The 9,495-nt window shown below is 51.6% G+C and overlaps 1 long non-coding RNA gene across 1 annotated transcript; it reads right to left on the bottom strand.

Moving 5' to 3' along the window:
- Positions 1 to 1,041: 1,041 nt before the first annotated feature.
- On the bottom strand, positions 1,042 to 7,740 carry LOC121037698 (uncharacterized). The gene is made up of 2 exons (XR_005793927.1): positions 3,523 to 7,740; positions 1,042 to 1,385 (listed from the first exon to the last, which is right to left on the bottom strand). It is a non-coding gene; the product is annotated as an uncharacterized LOC121037698 (long non-coding RNA).
- Positions 7,741 to 9,495: the final 1,755 nt, after the last annotated feature.

Here is a 9,495-nt window from a genome sequence, read left to right as displayed (position 1 = left end):
GGAAAGTATATAAATAGGTATCAGAAATTTTCTTACTTTGCCATATAATAAAGGTTGCAAAATAGATCTTTAGAAAAAAAACACCAATTTTAAAGCCTCGATTATTTTATGCGAGAACAGACTGTTCTGCATTGAAAACCCTTTTGTCGGGCATTTTCACTATCCACTAAACTGCTCAGTTGAAAATCCTGTTACTAGAGAGTAAGTCTAGTACCAAAATAGTCGGTTGGGGGGTGACAGGAAGGTGGGAAGGCCCACATCCCCAAAAGCCTGTCCTCCCTGGGCAGCTCAGTGGCCCTCGGGACGCTAACGCAGAAGGCAGAGCTACCTGGGTCCCAGACGGCGAGCAGGCCCACGCGAGTCCTTCCCACCAGCCACAGGCCGGCCGTGGCCACAGTCTCTGGACCCGCAGTGGGATGCGTAACACAGGGGACCGCGCAGGCCCCGGTCACCACACTCCTCCTCCTTCTCCATCAAATGGGTGAAGAGCTGCCTTTCCGCACAGAGTTCCGGAGGCTTCCCGAGGACATGCACGGGCACGAGCGCAGCACCTGGACACGGCAAACGCTCAGTAAACACTCTGGACCGCAGCCCGTGTCCCGCACTCTCCAGATCTCCCACGCAGGCCGAACAGGCCAGAGCAGGTCTGCAACAGTATTTACAGCGTGCACGAAAGAGCGGGTCGATTTCCAGGGGGCGGACGGAATAAATGAATGTGAAATGGGGCACCGGGGGCAAGTGTGGGAAGAACATGGGAGCCTGAGAATGAGGAGGAACACACAGCCAAGCAGAGCAAGAGGGCCTCGGCTCCATGGAGGCCAAGTGAGCGAAATGCCTGCTGGCGAACAGGTGGGCACTCCGCCAAGCTGTGTAATACAGAAGTGATTAATTGAGGCAGCCGGGAGAGGATTAGAACAGAGAGCTTTTGATATTGTGCAGTTGGGAGGGAAGGCCACAAGGAATTTTAAAGCATACGGGAAAAAAAAATAAAAAGGGAGGAAAAAGAGCTGAAAAAAAATTAGAGACTGGAGTACTGATTTTTTTTTTTTTTTAATGGGTTTGCTCTTTAATCCAGTGAAACAGGCAGCGCTCAGCTAATAACATGAATTTCTCCTTTGGTTAGTTGTCCTCGGGAAACAAATCCTTGTTCAGAAATCTAGACATCCCAGAGCCCAATAATGTGAAATGAAACTCAGGAAATACATCATGAAGTGATCGTGCTATGTGAGCTCTTGAAGACACTTTCAGATCCCTCCACGCGCACGTCCGTTGTGAAAATGTGGATTCTTGCACATCACATGTGAGAATCTGGGAGTGAGACGGGTAGACGCCTGACGTCCTCTGCCTGGTTGAGACCGCAATGTATAACAGTCAAGAAGGAGAGCCTGAAAGATTGAAGACAAGAGGGCCGTGTGTAACGACCTTTGTCAGCCCCCCTGCAAGAGTAGAGTGGGATCACCTAGAATTCGTGGCACGTTTTCTTCCCGAGAGCCTGAACTGCATACTGTCTCTAACTTACCGTCCCCGAGGTGACCACGCAGGGCATGTGGCACAAGGACACCCTTTGTCTGTAGGAATCGTGGAAGTTTGGCAGGGGGGTGGGGGGGGACGGGGGGCAGGGCAGATAGACATGAGTTGTCAAGCCCATTCCAGATCTGGAGGTTCTGGGGACCTGATGGGGTCCCCAGAACCTGAAGTGACATCTACACTCACTTCCTGACCTCCAGCCAGTGCTCCGTCCGCTGAACTTTGGACAGACCCAAGGAAGCAAAACACTTGAAAGTTGCCTCTTGTGGCCCTGGCCGTCTGTGGTGACCCAGCACTTAGAAAACAAGTCGTTTTGTACAGCTGCCTGCCCTCCCCGCCTGTGCGCCCGCAAGCCGTCCCGCCTCGGCAGCCCTGTGGGACCGCGTGCAGAGCGAGCCCCTTACCGCGTGGTACCTAGTACTGCACTATCGAACGGAAAGGAGTTCACACAAAGGACTCCCGTGAACCATGGAGTCTCTGCGTCACCGCTCACTCCACAATTTTGTATTGAGCCGCTCAAGGTCTGAGAATCTGTGCACAAAGTTGAACGCTCCTGTAGACATGGTGGGTGTTTATTAGAGTGTCTGTAACTATGTTCCTATCTTTCACTACTGCTTTTCACGGATGCCGTATTTAAAGATTTCCAAGTATCTGGGGCCATCAGAGATCCGAGACCTGACCCCAGTTTGTCTGCTAGCCAGTCTTGAGCCAGTCACGTTCCTGCAGATCTCAATTTCTCCCTCTGTAAAATGGGAATGTTAGACCAGCTGACTTCCGTGATTCCTTCCACGTCTGTTCCGTGAGCCTCTACGACTCACGCCTCCTCCGGCTACGGTCACTTCTGCCACGCACACACCGTCACTCTCGCACGGGTACAAGGGCGCATGCCCCACTGTGACGTCCCAGACGGAGTCTGATCCTTCCTGTACCTCGAGTGTCTGCAGCAGTGGCCACAACGAAGTGGCCCACGCGGACACTGGGCCGCCAGGGAAGGCGGGCGGGTGCTCAGAAGCCCGTGGGGCCCACGGACCTAGGTTCTGCTTTTGTCTTTGACAACCAAAGAGGCCTGGATGCTTGCACAGCTAAGAGATGCGCCCCCTACATGAACCCAATTTTCAGGAAATCCTAAAGGTTTCCCTTCTACCACTCTGGTCCCATAATTTCAAAGGGCAACTCTCCCATTGTGCCCATTTCTAAAGATGAGGAAACGGAGGCTCAGAGGCTGGACACAAGGCCCATCATAGCTGGACTGGAATCTGGGACTCCAGCTTGGATTGTATTCCATTGTCTACTTTTGCTGGCATCAACAAATGTTACGAGTTTTTCATTTTTTCCTGAGTTTCTTGGACTGCTTCACCAAGCTCTCAGGTCTGTGATCTTTGTAGATGTAGAACTCTCCAGAATCTGTCAAAATGTTGGCTTTGGAGCTATTCAAAGAATCCTGATTTTAGAGTCTATGCACTGATGTCTATTCCTGTTTCTGTCATGGGAAATGCATATATTTCAAAGACGTTTTTACAAGTGTCCACTATAAAATCTAAACCACAAAAGCACAGCAACAGAGTCACTGTGTCAGATGTTATTGAAATTCACATTGTTTCTTGGTGCTGCAGAGAGAAGTACTTCTGGAATGTGAATGTGACACGAACGGTCATCCCAAGCCAGGGACACCCACTCGGCCACACTGGCAGGAGGTGGGGACACGGGGCAGGCAAAGGGCATGCAGACCCTTAAAACGCTAAAGAACATGCTGTCACCAAAAAGACCAGAGCTAACGCGTGTTGGCGAAGACGTGGAGAAAAGGGAGCCCTCGTGCACTATTGGGAATAGAAACTGGTGTGGCCACTCGCGAAAACAGTATGGAATCCCTCAAAAATTAAAGACAGAAGTGCTGTACAACACAGTAGTCCCACTTCTGGGTATTTATCTGAAAGAAATGGACACAGGATCTCGAAGAGGCATCTGCACCCCCAGGTTGATAGCAGCGTTACTCACAATGTCCGGGACACGGAGACGGGCTCAGTGCCCACCGACAGGCAAATGGATGAAGAAGGTGTGGTGTGTACATCCATGGAATATTAATCAGCAGGAAGTTCCGCCATTTGCAATAACACGGATGGGCCCTGGGGACATTATCCTAAATGAGATCAATCAGATAGAGAAAGACAAATATTCTATAACTTCTTATTTGTGGCATCTAAAAAAAAACTGAACTCATAGAAACAGAGGATAGATTGCCAGAAGGGAGGGGGAGTGAAATGGTGAGGGTGGTCGAAAAGTACAAACTTGCAGTAATGAGATAAAATTTTTTAGAAATGTGTGTCGGGAAACAATACTGACAAAACAGCTGGATGTATGAGCTGTTGGTATCTTTCAGCCTAAAGTAAGGCACGTTCGCTTACAGAATTGGAACGAAACAGTCAAGTGTGGGGCCAGACCACCCAAAAGGAGTAACTGAAGATTGCCCACCACGCACAGGCAGGGCTGGGGCTGCACATTTCCCGCTAAGCATGCCTTCGTGGTCTTGCAAAGCCCCCGACCTCTGAGCGCCTCGGCATGCTGGTTTGGAAAACGCGAAGTGTGGGGGATTCTGCGCCTGAGGCCCGCACGAGCCTGCGGGAGGAGGAGCCGGCCGTGGGTTCCCACTGTCCGTCACTGCTCTGGGTTCACGTTCACCGTGGCGCACACGCACGACCGCGTGCCGGCCGTGCCTCTCTTCCCGCGACCACAGCGGTCGTTCTGCGCAGGAAAACAGCAACTTCCATGGCAAAACACGAATCCCTCAGTTGATATAATTCCAGATATGCTCCTTGCAAGTGGCACATGGTCAGGTGTCCAGCTGCAGCTCATCCCTCGAATGGGGACGGACGGCCCACGTGGGGTGAGCGTGTGCAGACCCAGCGTGAGGACGCTCTCTGAGGCAGGTGTCCAGAATCCCAGCACAGCACCTTCCGGGCAAGACGTCCACTGCCTTTCCCCGTCACAGCAAAAATGCTAAATTGTTTTTCCTGTTGGCATGAGTGTCTGAAGATGTGTCACCAGAAGAAGACCAATATTCAAAACGTGCTCCCTCCTCAGATTGGCCCGGGAAGTCGGAGTTTACAGCGTGTAACCTGCAGGCCCGTTTTCCCACGTGTGCACTGGGGGCCGTTTACTGGAGAAATCCGTAGCAGCTGCACGCGAAAGGTTACGCCGAACCACCCAGCCCACCGACTGGCAGGATGCACAGCTTCACCGTGGCCGCAGAATCCCACCCCGGCTCCCCTGCTGGTCCCCGCTGCAGGCCACCGTCAAGTGTGCGGGACGTACAGCCACTGCTACCCACAGGGAGACTGGCATCCTCTACGTGGAACATTCCGGAAGTTGTAGAAAGGCTAAGGTGCCCCTTCTACCTGAGAGTGTGGACAGCAGGGTGCATCCCCAGCCTGTGCTGCCTGAGCGAACCTTCCGGAAAGCCCTGCAGATCTATCTACATCGGGGGTGAGGGATGAAGAGGAGGAATCAGGGCGCCCCCCGCCCCGGGCGGCACCTGAGCTGACCCAGCGTGCCCCCCCCCCCCACGGCTGGGGGAATGGTTGCATCCAGCGTGGCCTCGCTGCCCATATGCCATTCAGCTCCTGTCTGCCTTTTTGTTTACACTGGGGACACAATGGGAGCTACAGTCCTTCCAATACATCATTTATAAGTGTATTCTACCTCTGAATGTACAGACAGAGCTTGCTGTGGGTGAATAAGCCCCTGTGAATATTGCCAAGACACTGTGCTTTGTTCAGCACTATTCTTCACAATAGATACCACACTTTGGAAGTAATTTTAAAAAGGGAATCAAAATAGTGGTACTTTTAGCCTTTGTTTCTTTTATACCACAGTGCATTCTCTGTCTCTCATTCAGCCGCTCCCATTATACTGACAAATTAAATAAACCACTCCATTGCAGAAAGGCTCGGCCAGGCAGGGGCTTCATCCATCCACTGCGGCCCTGGGAAGTGGAAAGAAACACTGAGGCGGTTTCTGCTACCAATTGCAGCTAACTTCTGTCGAGGAGCCAAAAAAAAAAAAAAAAAAAAATGGGGGGTAGGATTCAGAACTTGAGGGGGCTGGCAGCACCCAAGAGCTGGCCTCCGCGGCAGGTAATGTCCACGGCGGAGAGGGCCGCGGCTTCTAGAAGCGCTGAGAGTCCCTTCCTGCTGCGTGGGCCTGGGAACAGGAGCAGGTGAGTCACAGGAGGCGCCTGGGTGGCCGGAGCCCGCTGGCGAGGGGCAGGCCAGGGGCACCGCGGGGCAGAGTGCTCGCTGCTCCAGGAGGCCCAGAAGGTTCCCCCTCGCAAGCATCTCGGCTTTTCTCTCCTTTTCGCAAAGCGGAATTGATTCAGACGTTCGCTGACTGCTTCCTGCGGGGCGAGTGAATGGCTCCGGCACAGAAGGAGAAGCGCTCTCTCCGTCTTTCTCTCTCTCCCTCTCTCTGTCTCTCCCCGCGTCTGTGTCTCTGTCTCTCCTTCTCTCCCTTAAGCTCCGCCGTGACTTTTAGAAGCTTCTGGTCTGTGCAATCACAGATGTTTGAAATGCAGGCAAAGGAAGAGTGGGACATAGGACTTCTGAGGGAGGAACCGTGTCTGGTCTCTCCTGGTCCGAAGCTTCCTGGAGACATGAACGCCAACTTTGGAACATAATCCTCTAACTTTTGGCCTGAAACCATTTTTATTTTTTCAGGGGAACAAAAGAACAAAACCATTACTTTTCACTTGGGGAGAAAGCTCTTTTAAATTGCTAACTGGTTATTTTTGAAAAAAGACCAATGTCCTTTGAACCAGGATGCACACCGGCATTGCGGCTTCCGATCCTTCCCGAGGCTCTGTCTCTAAAAGTCGCTCCGGTTTGATCCGGCCGAGTGGGCGCTGCTGTTGTCAAAGTGTCCTTCGGCGTCTGTGCGGGGACCCCACGGTCCCCACACCCCTTCTGCTGCCACCCACTCAACAAAATGAGCGGGATCGGTGGGAAAGAGGGAGAGCGCTTGCTGTCAGAGGCGCTGATTTCCTTATGAAAACAGAGCGCCAGTAAATGCCAGTTCCAGGCGGCAGCTTTGAAGGCGCCAGCCCCCAGCCAGGATGACCTCATTGAAAATGCGCGCCGTCTCAGGCACGGAGTGGGGGACTCTGTGCTCCCACAGAGGCGTCCCCTGGCTTCGAAGTCAGAGGCCACTGCAGGCAAAGAGAAATATTGAGCCAAAAGAGTTTGAACAGAGCCATCGGGGTTCATCTTTTATTACCAAAGAAAGACTTGAAAAAGCCCAGGTGAAATTTCCTTCCATTGTCTAGGAAAATTCTCTGTAATTTGCCCCCAGGGAAATCCAAGCCCTGGCGGCCGGGGGCGGGGGGTGGGGGGGCCACCTCCTCTGTCCTTCTCTCTTCCTTTCTCGGGGTAAATGTCTCCGGGGTCCCTGGAGAACGGAGTGGGTGAGCGGGGGCTGAAGGTCAGGGTTGCCCACTGTGGCCTGACTTTTAAGCTAAAGAGGTTTTTCTTTCTCTTGTTGCCATGCCAGGTCTAATTTGGTGGCATTATGCTAACGGGGAAGGCCCGCTCCTGACAGGAGGGGTTCAATGAGATTACAAGCTTTGCAGTCTGTCGGCAGCTCCCGCTGCCCGGACCTTAAATGGGGATTTAATGGCCAGCTTTATCTGTAGCGTATCAGTGGAAATCTGCTGTTTTCAGCAACTTAATTGGCACTGTGTTTGCAGGAGTTTTTCGGGGAGGTGGGAGAGCTGACCAGATTTTAATGCTGAATTATTTAGAGATCACACTACCAGAATGTCAGTGGAAATCTGTGGTGCGTTTTGTTTTTCTGAAGCGCGGAGAGCTTCTGAACGGGCAAGATGCCGGATTCTGCTGTGACGCCCGAAACTTTCTAAAAATATTCAGAGGGTCTGACGTAGTTTATTTATAGATGGGATGCACAAGAGTAACAGTTGCTCTCGCAACATATGTGCGGTGTCTGACTTGCGGGGCGGTGAGAACGTGCGACAGACGGGCAGGGAGCTCTGCCCAAGCCGAGCGCGTGTCGGTCTTTCCAGAATTTTAGCAGATGGGATCCGTGTGTCCCTGGGGTGTGTTACAGGTGACTGAGGCAGTGCAGACCCACATCGGGGCAAGGGACCCGTGTGGGCGCGTGTGCACGTGCACCTGTGTGCAGGACAGAGCACAGGCTGTGTCCAGCGTGCTGGCTGGTCTGTGTGTCGGGCGCGAACGTAACGGAGAAAATGTTTTCCCGGCAGACACAGCAGCATTGTCTGTTCCCAGTTAGGGTCAGTCCGGAAAGTTCAGGATTAGTAAATTTAATATCCTGTCAAAATTCTCATGATAATGAATCCCGGCCGGTGGCTGGCACCGCGCTTCGCCACTGCGGCTGGCGGAGATAGCGCAGCTCATTTATGAGCGGGAGGTGCGGCGGCGCCGGGCCCGCTGTCCGCGCCGCGCTGCGGGGACCACACGGCCGGGGCCCCTCCGAGCTGCTCCGCCGCGAGCCCTGGCTTCCCCGGGACAGTCGGGAACCGCCTGGTAGGAAAACCTGCGCCCGACATGGTCTCTCCCGCCTGTTGTGGCGCCGCGCCAGCCGTGTCTTTAATCCAAAAGCAAGGGAGGAGGACGGACACCGAGACCCCGGCGCCGGGAGAGAGGAGAGCTGGCTGAGGACGGGCGGCTGCCGGGAGAGTCGATCGGCTCCTGGTAGCACGGCCTGGGCAGGTTTTAGGCTGCGGGGGTGAGGCAAGATGTCGTGTCCCCCAGCGAGGAGCGTGGAAACGAGAAAGTTCCTGTGCAATTTGTTCAAGGCTCTGCACCTCTGTAAGCAGCTGTCAGGTCCGTACATTATGGTACATTGAATCTGAATGAGGCTCTCAACATCAAAACCGTGCATCCATTATGATATCATCTCCCGCTCTGAGCCGTAATGCTTATTAATTCTGCACCCATACTCTCCCGGCTTCAGCAAATGTATTCCATCAGCCTAGCATTTAATTTAATTAGTACAGCTGGGCTCTCATTCTCCTCTCTGTGTCAGAGGTATTGTCAGCACGTTCTGCTATAACACAATTACTGATTGCTTTTAGATAGGCAGAAATATGATTAGGGTATTGGGTGGCTGTATCATAAGCCTTATTAGATTCATTTGAAATCTGGAGATAAATAGGAAACTTTTATTTGCAGTGTAATGAGATTATGCTTATTAGGCCGAGACCTCACAGCCTTTTGCAAAGAACAGTGTATCAGTAGGATTATACTCTGGGAGCACACTCTTTGCTCCCAGGATCCGAGCCGAGCCGTTTCTGAGCGCCTCCAAGAATTCGCTGTTGTCACACTGTATACGTTTTAGGATTATGGCCAGCTTGGCATCGTCTCCGCGATGAAGGGCACGGATATATATCCCTTTTCCTTCTCAAAGTCTGATGGAATACACATACCTCTCCAGATGGGATTTTATTTTATGAGAAGTGTTTTGAAAAATCAGTGCACGGGCTAAAAGAAATTATACTTTTAAACGTATTTATTTGGTTTTAAAGATGTTTGCATTTATTAGATGTCGCTTACAGAGATTGGCATATAATGAACGTCGTAAAAATCCCTAGTGCTCAATCTCTAAAACATTTATCACCACTGTTATTGTTTTGATAACAGCTTAGTACAATTCCAGAAACGTTTATTTTTTTCTTTGGTACTTATTTGATAATCTCAAGTTTCTAATATCCGCAGGAACTTTCTCCTATCTGGAACAAATCACTTCTGAGTGGGGTGGAATGATCACGAAAGGGTTCGTATGATTTCAGGAAATCTGTTGAAAAAGAAAGAATTCAAGATGGCAATATATTCAACTGCGCTAAAATTTGTCAGATGTTCTTACTGGCTGTAAAATAAAGTACTTTTGCGAACCCCAGGAAAATGATGACGATTTTTCCTGGGTATACAAGTTTGGGAACGG

This window comes from Herpailurus yagouaroundi, unplaced genomic scaffold (assembly GCF_014898765.1).
Source record: "Herpailurus yagouaroundi ecotype Mexico unplaced genomic scaffold, PumYag 164, whole genome shotgun sequence".
NCBI lineage: Eukaryota > Metazoa > Chordata > Mammalia > Carnivora > Felidae > Herpailurus > Herpailurus yagouaroundi.
This window is presented reverse-complemented; position numbering and strand designations above follow the sequence as displayed.